General features: G+C 39.0%; 1 pseudogene; it reads left to right on the top strand.

The window, feature by feature from the left end:
• Positions 1-137: 137 nt before the first annotated feature.
• LOC106527222 (histone deacetylase complex subunit SAP130 pseudogene) lies at positions 138-428 on the top strand (annotated as a pseudogene).
• The last annotated feature ends 9,827 nt before the right edge of the window (positions 429-10,255 follow it).

Raw genomic sequence — 10,255 nt, 5'->3', positions numbered from 1 at the left:
CGTGACATGTTCGTACGAACCCTTTGTACGAACAAAAGGAAGAGAAATTTAGGATAAGAATACGAACATGTTCTTGCATGAGGCCCAATAAGTTTAAATAGTGATGTCTTGGTGCTGATTTATTATATTTGATTCAGGGGTTGTACTGGCTGATGGCTTTGTAGCGAGCCCCATTAGCAGCACATTTGGCTCGACCCAGCCAGTAGCTACCATGGTGCAGGCCCACAGCCAGGCTGGAGTAGGAGGAGCTCCCACTCTGGTTTCCTCCCCCCGACCCAGCATCCTCCGCAAAAAGCCCACAAATGAAAGGTGAGTGAAACATCAGCACATGGAACATATGTATGGGATAAACCTTGTGCCAGCAGGAACTTAATTTAAATTGCTCAGATTGAATCTGTATGTGCATAATTTGAAATTGAATGCATTGGTTTGAAAATGATTTTCACTAAATTGACACTGAATTTAATGATTTGAAACTGAATTTAAAGTTTTGTATCTGAATTAATTTGCTTTAAAACTGTATTTTGGTTTATTAAAAATTCATTTTGACTACTTTCACTTTCAGTTCCATAATTCAATTTCAGTTCCAAAATTCAGATTTTTGTGTCACACATCCTGGTCTTTGAAAAGCCAGGCAGAGTAATCAAACACAGATCCACAGATTAATGTTTCACTTCGGTGAGGCTTCCCTTCTGTAATGTAACGAAGTTGATGCAATCCATAAAAGTGACAAGGAAAGTTATTTTATTGCAGTGATTGATTTTATCTATATGTAGAAAATGTTACATTTACATCACATGGATCACATATTGATCAGATGCTGCTGCTGACTGATCCATGACGAAAGCTAAATGTAGCTAAATAAAAGCTGAAATTAACAAAAGCACATAAAACTTGTGCTAAACATAGCTAACAGGTCAAATTTGCAAAATAGTATCTAAAAGAAAATAATAGCAAAACTGTAGCTAAACATTGAACATAGTAAAGTCATAACTAAAAGCCTCAAATTGCCAAAAAATATATATATTTTTTGATACATCTAACCTGTTTTTCTCTGTCAACTGTTCCATGGAATGCCCTCAGTCCTACATCTGCAAAGGAATGACCTGCTCCAAATAAAACCTCCCGTCTCCTTTTCTAATAATTACTGTTTCACAAAATAGCTGTGGGTCTCTTAATGCCACAAATGCATGCAGTGAAAAGAAGGAATTTGGGGGTCAGTATCAGGGGCTAATAAGGGTTGACTGGATCCATTCTAGAGTAATAAACACATCAGTAGCTATGGCTCAGCAAAGATTGGTATTATATGTTCGAACTGCTTTTTCTATTATTCTTTATACAAATGCTACAGAAAAACACAAGCAATATTATTTTTAACAAAAACAGCAGAGCTGTGGTCTTTACAGAACAACAGCAGCATTTCCATAAATGGAAAAATTTGTTTGTGGAAGCAGCATTCAAACTGGAATCATTGAGGCATCAATGAGACAGATAACTCCAAATTAGTAATGCAACATCTGATAATTTACATGAATAAGAACAAATTAAATAAAGGATTCTTTTTAAAGATATTTTATGGGTTTTTTTTTTTCAATCAAATGTCTGTATTGTATGTTAAGCAAAAAGATATACACCTTGACAAAAAAAATGTAAGTAAGAAATAAGAAAACCAGGGAGCTCACAATGTAATAAGGTAAAATATTAGTATTAGAAACAAACAAATTTAATAAGCACTGTGAATTTCATAAAAAAGTCCAATTATTCTGCTCAGTCTTTGCAAAACATTGATTAATTCTTACAACCTTGCTCAAGATTTTGCCCCAGGGTGTAGAAATTACTTTAATCCTCTTCCTTTAGTCTCTTTGAAAAGCAAAACAAAGGTTCTGATTTGCAGTCTTTGAAATGTAAGCCTCCTAATCAGCAACGGAATCCAGTAAATATTTTGGCCTTTTGATAAAATCCACACACGTCTTCCCTCAGCTGAAAACAATGMTGTTTGATGTAAATGACTGGTCCGAGCACACCAACACCCACAATTATTTTAGCCAAGGTTACAGAAACAGAGGAAAATGTGAGATTTATTATATATATTTATTTTTTTGTGTGAACATCTTCTCGTCAAACATTTTGCTTTCAGTCTGCTCTGCATTTGTTTTAGCTTTGTCTAAGAACTGTAATTTTTACACTCCACTGGAAGCGATCGGATTAACCATGCGCCCTTCTTATCTTTGGTCTGCTCAAATTTCAGTGTAATTATTCACACTTATGAGACAAGCCACAAAATAAAAACCTGCATGTCGGCGCCATCAAAGGCGCCCTTATCACCTCGCTGAAACGGGCCCGAGCTGCAGAAGCAGGACGTCTGCTGAGCCTTGCTCTAAATGAAAGAAGAAGACGAAAAAAAAAAGGTTTTAGCCGCCCTCACAATTAGGAGACACCGAGCTGAGTTTGGCTCGATTGCCTGAAGTTATTAGCTCACGGTAATTAAGTTTGCATTATTCTCCTCTAACAGTGAAATGATTTTATTCAGCTCTCCATCATTGTGGCACAGGCGTTGGCCGGTCTGACTCGTGGAGATACCCATGAGCCGACCCTGTGAGAGCATAAAGATGGAGGATGACACAGAGACAGACTGTCCTCTGCAAAGCAAAAACCTTGGAAATGACTTCAAATGTCTGCAAGCATCTCAGAGGGAATGTAACTGCAAAGATGTTGGACTGAACCACAATAAATAAAGTGAAACAATTTGAAATGTCACATTTCTTTTTAGAAAACTCTACATTACACAGAATGTACAGAACAMGACACTAAAATCGTATCTCTCTTTTGATCAGATAATAAAAGTCTGACAATAATCTCCTCAAGCCTGGGTCTCACTTCTTATTGTTTTGTCCATTAGCATAAATTGCCACTARGCAGGCTTAACACCGCTAACGGTAATAACTCACGACTGCTTAGAACTAACTGGTTACTCAAAGCTGCAAGAAAATATGCAGTCCCAATAAATTCTGAGTGATTGCGACCAAGTGACCAGCGAGCCTTGTGGGCCTGTGTTGTGCAGCTAAGTTTTGAAAAATCACAGCTCGTTCCGGTGCCCATGAATTTGCAAAACTGTACTCTGGACCARTGGTTCTCAAACTTTCTGACCAWTAAAATATCTGTGCTYGAGGCTTGTGARCCCAAATATTACTGGTCTGAGTACACAAACTCTTTAAGGGCTTATTGTCAATCCAAACAGTTTTTWCAGCAATTCCATTATTTTATGGTTGTTTTATGTATACTTGGGATYATCATGGTTCAGTCCTGGACAGGGACGTGTCTGGGTAGTTTTCTCTTCTTGAACCAGTGGYTTTCCRCTGGGTACTCCAGTTCCCTCCCACATGACTGTAAGACTAAGRGGTAATTCTAAARTGTCCCTAGGAGTGAATGAGACAGTAAATGGTTCTTTGTTTTGTTTGTCTCTATGTGGCCCTGTGATGGACTTTTGACCTGTCCAGGGTGTACCCCGCCCCTCGCATAGTGACAGCTGGATATGGGCACCAGTGACCCCCGTGACCCTGAAAGGAAGAAGGAAAAATATCACATCACCAATCTCTCTCCCCCTTTTTTTTTTTGTAACTTTTAATTTGATTTCTGGAGATTATCCAAGAACCCTAATTTGACGCTTCATGACCCAAACTTTGGGAACAGCTGCTCTAGACCATTCCTATGATTTAATTACCCACTTCCACCTACAAGTCACTGCTAGCATGTTTTGTTTTGTTTTGTTTTGTTTTGTTTTTATAAAACATTATATAATCTACAAAATAGAAACAAAAAGCTTTCACACAGGACTTTCCGTGATGTTTCTAAAAGGAAAACAAAGTGGATTCACTTAAAAATCAAAGGTGGAAGTCCTATAACTCTCCAACGCTATCAATTGCTTTTTCTCTTAAACAACTTTGACAAATGTTTAAGAGACAGCGTTTTCTCTTAGTAGCAAAAAATGTCCACAACTGTTGTGTCATGGCAGTAACACTAATAAATAAAATCCTTGAAATGTACACAAAGATTYCCTATTCATTCAAATTCTGTATATGTTCTGTGTATTATAGAACACAGATGGATGTGCACTGCAAAGTTTGGTGTAGGTATGCAATTTTTTGCATTATACTGTGTAATGTTTGGACATAATTATTAATTATTTTTGAAAGATACTTCCATTTGTTCTCCTGTCTCCTCTGCTGTTTTATTTTCCTATCCAAACTGTTATTAATCTGAGCAGCACCTGAAACGTGTCACAGTCCGTGTGGGGGAAAAATAGGTAAAATATGTTGTGTTTTTAAGTAATGATGATGCAAAATGATGATGAGCGTCCATCTAAAGTGTTCCCACCTTAATGATGTGTAATGATGATCCATGAWTTTTATTCCTCACGAAGTATTAAAGTTGCCTTTCTAGCTTCCACTCTCAGAGAAAACCATAAATTTGAAAGCATGATGGTTCCTCCTACACTTGAATTGCTGTGAAGGGAATTGCTGAATCTAATTGATTGATTATGTACCAGGCAGAATTTTTCACAATTTGTGGGCTATAAAGGGACAACAAATGGTGAGGATGGAAGCAATTATAGCAATTAAAGCTGCAGCATTTTTCCTGACGTGCACTATTTCAACTGGACTCTGGTGAATGCACATCACATGCTTTCAGAGAAAAAAAAATTAACAAATAAACTCCTTTTTTTCCTGAGGAAATAAGAATGCATCCAGTTCTTGAACTTGTCTTTAGATAGAAGCTGACATGGATTTTAAATTTTAATTCCACAAACTAAAAATAGTTCCCATTTCTTAAATAATTGTTTTACTGTTTTTAGGATTTTTATTTTACTTAATTTGCAATCTAACTACTTTTGCACACTTATGTTATTTTTGCTAATCATATATCAAAACATTCAGCTCATTTAGTTAACTTTGCTTCTTTTAGCTAGCCTTTATCTGCTTTTAGCTGTTGTTCTGCGTCTTTAGATTTAACAACTCAGTGTTACCGTCAGTAGTCATGCAGCATTCACTCTGCATAAAAAATACAGTTAATTTTTTTTACTACGCAGTTAATGCTAACATTGTTACTTTGATATATCTCACCTGCTACGATTAAAAATGTCAAATTAAACATCACAGGCATGAAAAAAGGCGGGCCATGTAGCAGCTTTGCTATTTCTGCCTTTCAGCAGATGTTGCTGCTGACGTTGAACTATTTTTCATGTCCTCACTTGTCCTCTAAACTCAACATAAACGTTATGACTGTGGTGGGATTGAGAGGATGTTGTTGGCAGCCCAAAAGACACACATTTTATCACTGAGTGATACCTTGAAAATGTTGCACGACTCAGTCTCTCACTCTTACAACAGCAAAAAAATAAGAAATATATATATATTTTTTCCTGACAGTGACAATGGCATGAAATATATAAGTCTCAGAAAAACAAACAAGCTCAGAGCAGGAACATGTGTATGGTAAAATGCACCGGTGGCGCCGTGGGACTGCACAGACTTTACTTGTTTCTGTCGGAGCAGCGGGGAGCAGGGCTGAGAAAGCAGCTAAAATAAACACAGCTTTCTCTTCTCACAACTCTGATAAAAGCTTATACCCTTTATTAATTCAGTGGCCTTTACGGTGTTTTCGGATGACTCCAGGTTTGCCTGTCAGTGTGTCTCTGAGTATAAATAAATTAAAGCCAGTTGCAGCTGAAGCTGCAGACACTGAGGTCCGTAACAAGYTATCCTGGATTTTCTTCATTTTTTGTCTCTCTCTCTCTCTCTCTTCCATTTTTTTATCACTAGCTTCAGCTCATAATTTAAAATGAGTCTAAAAAATAAACTGTGCAGGCAGTGTGCACACTTCATTGTCAAATATTTGTACACACTACCTACTATTGAATATCTACTTGACTCAGCATGAGCTTGTATAATGCAGCTTAATGAGCAGAGAGACTTACGGTGGCCCAAAGGTTAAAGCAGCAGGCATCTGGGAAGTTAATGAAAACTCTCTTCAGCTCAGTCATTAAGCTGCCTACCTTTGAGGTGCCCTTGAGCAAGAAACTTTACACTGTTGTGTGGCCCAGATTGTGGGACCTGGGTTGTAGTTGTGCCAGTATACTCCTTAGTGGGATTGTTTGCATCATAGGACAAAAAAACTCAGTTAACAAGAATTTAAACCTAATATCTAGTTCAAACTAAAACAATAGAAATGATAAAAAAAAAATCAAGCAATCATCCTTAGTTCTGTCAGTGTTTCACGTCAGACTCACAAACCTCTGGTAGACTGGCACACAGCCCATCTTAGGAGGGATCCAACAGCTGCAGCACTGAGCCTACTAACAGATTTGTTCAGTGGTTGTTTTGTTTCCAGTTCTGCTGAAATCCTTTTTGTCATTCACCTCAGCCCTTTCTTCAGTCGACCGGCTCTTCCTCTGGATCAGAGTGAGCTGGCTAAATTAGTAGCAAAAGCAGAGACAGAACAAAGAACCCAAACTGACTGTTGTCTGAATTGTTATCTGCAGCCCGACTGGTTTCAAATGTAATGTTGTGATAGTTTTATGTTTCTGCTTTGTGGCCACTGTGCGCTCGTTAGCTTCATTTGCAATTATATTTTCTGTAATTTTGACCATTGTAATAATTACAGCTCTGGTTTTGTGGAACWCCTCAACTGTTGTTTTGTTTTTTGTTTGATGTCTTTGTCATGATAGAACCAACTCTATTTGTATTTAAGATTCGAGTGTAAAACAGGTTTGTCTCTTCACACTATGAGTAGTACATTTTTACCAGAAACACCTGCATTGATCCCAACAATAATGGATGTTTTAAATGTAACTCCTTCCTGATCTCCAGTGCAACACGGAGCACCGTCATCCTTTTATTAGTTCATTTTATTGTGCCAGACTTCTCTGAGGACAGTTGTTTTGCTGCCAGTTTAAGCTGGAGGAGGTTTAAGGGGGGTTTTTTCTTTTATTGAAAGATGTGCAGACTGCAAGGCTCTGGGTGCTCGACTACTTTCAGGCAGAAAGAAAAAAATGGAGCAAAAGAGCTCCAAATTTTTAGTAAACATTTCACTTAAAAGTTGAGGTTATCAGTTTTAAGTTTTTGTAGAAAAAWTTTAATTTTGAGGCCGTTTTTTACTACTCTTCATTTATTGAGTCACACATGTAAGAGGCCTTGCATTTCTTGAAAAAAATGCATAGCAGCTACTGTAATGTGTCTGGGTGTCATCTTTATGAATYGCTCTAAAATTAACTGATGTGTTTTCCCATTACAGCTGATTGGCTGATGCGAGTTTCAAAGGAGAAACCCCAGCCTGTTTGAAAAGTAAGGGAGGCAAGAGAGAAGACTTTTGTGTGTTGTGGGTCCTGCTCTCCAGCCTCACTCCTGGTTGATTTTGTTGTAGGGTAAGATCCTGAACCATAGGGTGAGGGGAGCAGTATCCAAATCTGATGGTTTGGGCCTCTCCCTCTCTTTCTGTTTTTCTCCCAGTTCTCCTTTTGTTCAGATTGGTGAAAGTTAAAATAAAACAGTTAAAACGATACTTGTCTGGACTCCATATGCTGTGTGTCAAACTTTTAGACATTTGGACCATGGGGGCTCACCCGGGATTTGAACTTGGGACGTTCAATCGCATGCAATACTGCAAGATATAGTTGTGCTGGGAGTATGTGGTGGGGAAAAATCTCAGCAGCTACCAAACTCATTTTGAGCTAAATATCTATAAAACAGACTGGGTTGTAGCTATTTTTGTATTAGCTAAGGTTACTTAAGGCTGAGTCACACTACCAGATTTTAAACCAGTCGGCCGATTTTCAAAGACTGCGAGAGCCCACACATGAGGATAAAAAATCATGGATCTACCAGGTTTGGTCCTACAGTGTGTGGTGTACAGCCACACGGCAAGAGACAACACACCACATATGAAAAGATATTTCATTGATGAACAGTCAGATATTAAATCACGCGAGACTTCCTTAAATCTCGCGAGAATTCAGATGTCCGAGAAAAATTTTCACATGACCTCCAGAGAGACGGAGTTCAGAGTAAATAAACATTTGCAACAAGGAAGAAACAACGTGGATCACTTGTGGACTATTTTACCAGAAGAAAAACAATTCCATAGGACTTTTAATATCCAGCAGACTTTCTGGTGAGTCATGACAGTTTTTGTTTACGTCATCTCGCTTTCTGATTGGCTACACATCTCATTCAACAGGCTACGAGCTCAGGTGAACACTGCACACACAGTGATATCGGGCCAAAAAATCAAACATGTTGAATATCCCTAATTTGAGGTCGGAGCGGTCCCGACGTCCTTCCGAGCCGACTAGATCACTTTTAACTCACCAACCATGGCAGGAATATCTGCTATGATTTTTTTAGAGCCATCACGATAATCTGGACTTCCTTAAGATTGTCGGAAGGGCAAAAATCAGCATGATTTTCTTGTAGTGTGAAACCCGCCTTAGCTGTGATGACCATGATAAAGTGGCGTGAGTCCAAAAGGTATCAAGTTAATGATTACTTTCTGAAAGTTTCATTATGTTCTGTCCAGTGGTTCATGTTTTTGTTAACAAGACAGACAAATCAGCACATGAACATGAGCAAAAACATTATCACCCTTTCACCTTTGGTGGTGGGCAGTAATCAGCCACTCGCCATCAGAGGGGAAAAACATTCATCAGGCATCTCCCTAATCTACTGTCATCACAACACACCCTCTCCAGCCTTTGTAAAATTTCTGCACATAAGTGCTCCCCTGGGAGATGTTCACAAATGATCCTGAAACAGATTAAGGAACTAGTGCCCTGCACCTCTTTCTTAGTGGTCTGCCTCCTGGGGGAAAACAAGTCCTGCACGTCTGCTCGCTTTATCCTAGCCTTGCAGGAAAACCGCAGCATTTGTGCAAAGACATCTGTGTGGCCTTCCCTGATGAAAACGCACACTGTGAACATCACTGCTAGCCGAGCCATCAAGCTCTGATTCTTTGTCATCTTCTCATCATTGGGTATCACTTGGCTGGAACCATGTCAGATGATTTTAAGTGCCTTTGCGGATATTTTAGAAGGTAGCATATTGTCTGGATTAGGCACACTCGCAGTGATGTGAATTTGAGCTGAAAACTCTCCCGCGTGTTAAAACGGGCTGTTTGTAACTGCTCATTTGAGCCTCTCGGCTGTGACTTTCTCCCCTGCTTTTGATGAAAGTGGAGCCACGCCATGCTTGTTGAAGTATCGCCTTCAGCACCTGGCTGTCACATCAGCAATGACTCTCTCCTCCCAGCGCTCAGAGGCATGGGATGTCTTAGAGTCTCTCCTCGGAGGCACGCGGGGCAATAACAGTCACTCAGCAGAAGAAGCTGGAGAAGCTGAGGAAAATGTTAACTGACTGAAACATAAAGTTGACACAATGAGGCCTGGCCTGGCCCATCAGCACCGAGAACAGGAGAGCTCATGGTCCATCACCTGCCTCAGTTCTACCCTGCACCTCTCCTGACACCATGCTGTAGAAGAGAGCTGCATGTGACATCATCAGCATCGTTTCGTTCTCGGGTTTCATCGACATCATTTGAGATAAAATCAATTTTGAATGAAAATCAAACAAGTCAAAACGCTAAATTTCATTTAAAATTCTATTAAGAAGCCTTGCTGGGGGAAATGGCGATGCAGAGGTTACAGAAGGAAGCCTGTCTTCAAGAGGTCGCAGGTTCAAATCCCCAAACTGACGCACAGCATTTGGGTGGAAAAGGTGAAGCACTCACACCTGCTTCCACCCTTATTTACCCCACTGTGGGTCCTTCACTTAACCCTCCATCTGCTCTCCAGGCACCTTAGATGGCACCCCTGTGTTCACATGTGTGACGGGGAAAATGAATGCATGGATCTCCCCATCAGGATTATTAAAGTAAATAATACTTTGAGTATGAAATTGTATAATGACCATACATAAAAATAAATTAAGCCACCTACCGTAAATTAAATGAAAACATTGACACAAAAATCCCCCCAAAAAACATTATAATAGAAAATTTTTAGAACTCTGTAAAAATTTGTTGAACCAACAGCACACAATTACCACAATAGATAAGAAAATACACTTTAAAAATGCTATTTTTAATTTTCAATATGAATGTGTCTGCACTGTAAACAAGTAATAATCAGTGAGTCAAAGTAGTGAATGAGATTTTTTTTTATCTATTAAAGATTTTGCCCAGTGACTCATGTTGGCTCTGATAACAT

The sequence above is a fragment of the Austrofundulus limnaeus genome, unplaced genomic scaffold (assembly GCF_001266775.1).
Source record: "Austrofundulus limnaeus strain Quisiro unplaced genomic scaffold, Austrofundulus_limnaeus-1.0 Scaffold4, whole genome shotgun sequence".
Taxonomy (NCBI): domain Eukaryota; kingdom Metazoa; phylum Chordata; class Actinopteri; order Cyprinodontiformes; family Rivulidae; genus Austrofundulus; species Austrofundulus limnaeus.
The sequence above is the reverse complement of the archived record's forward strand: the minus strand, read 5'-3'. Positions and strand labels throughout refer to the sequence as shown.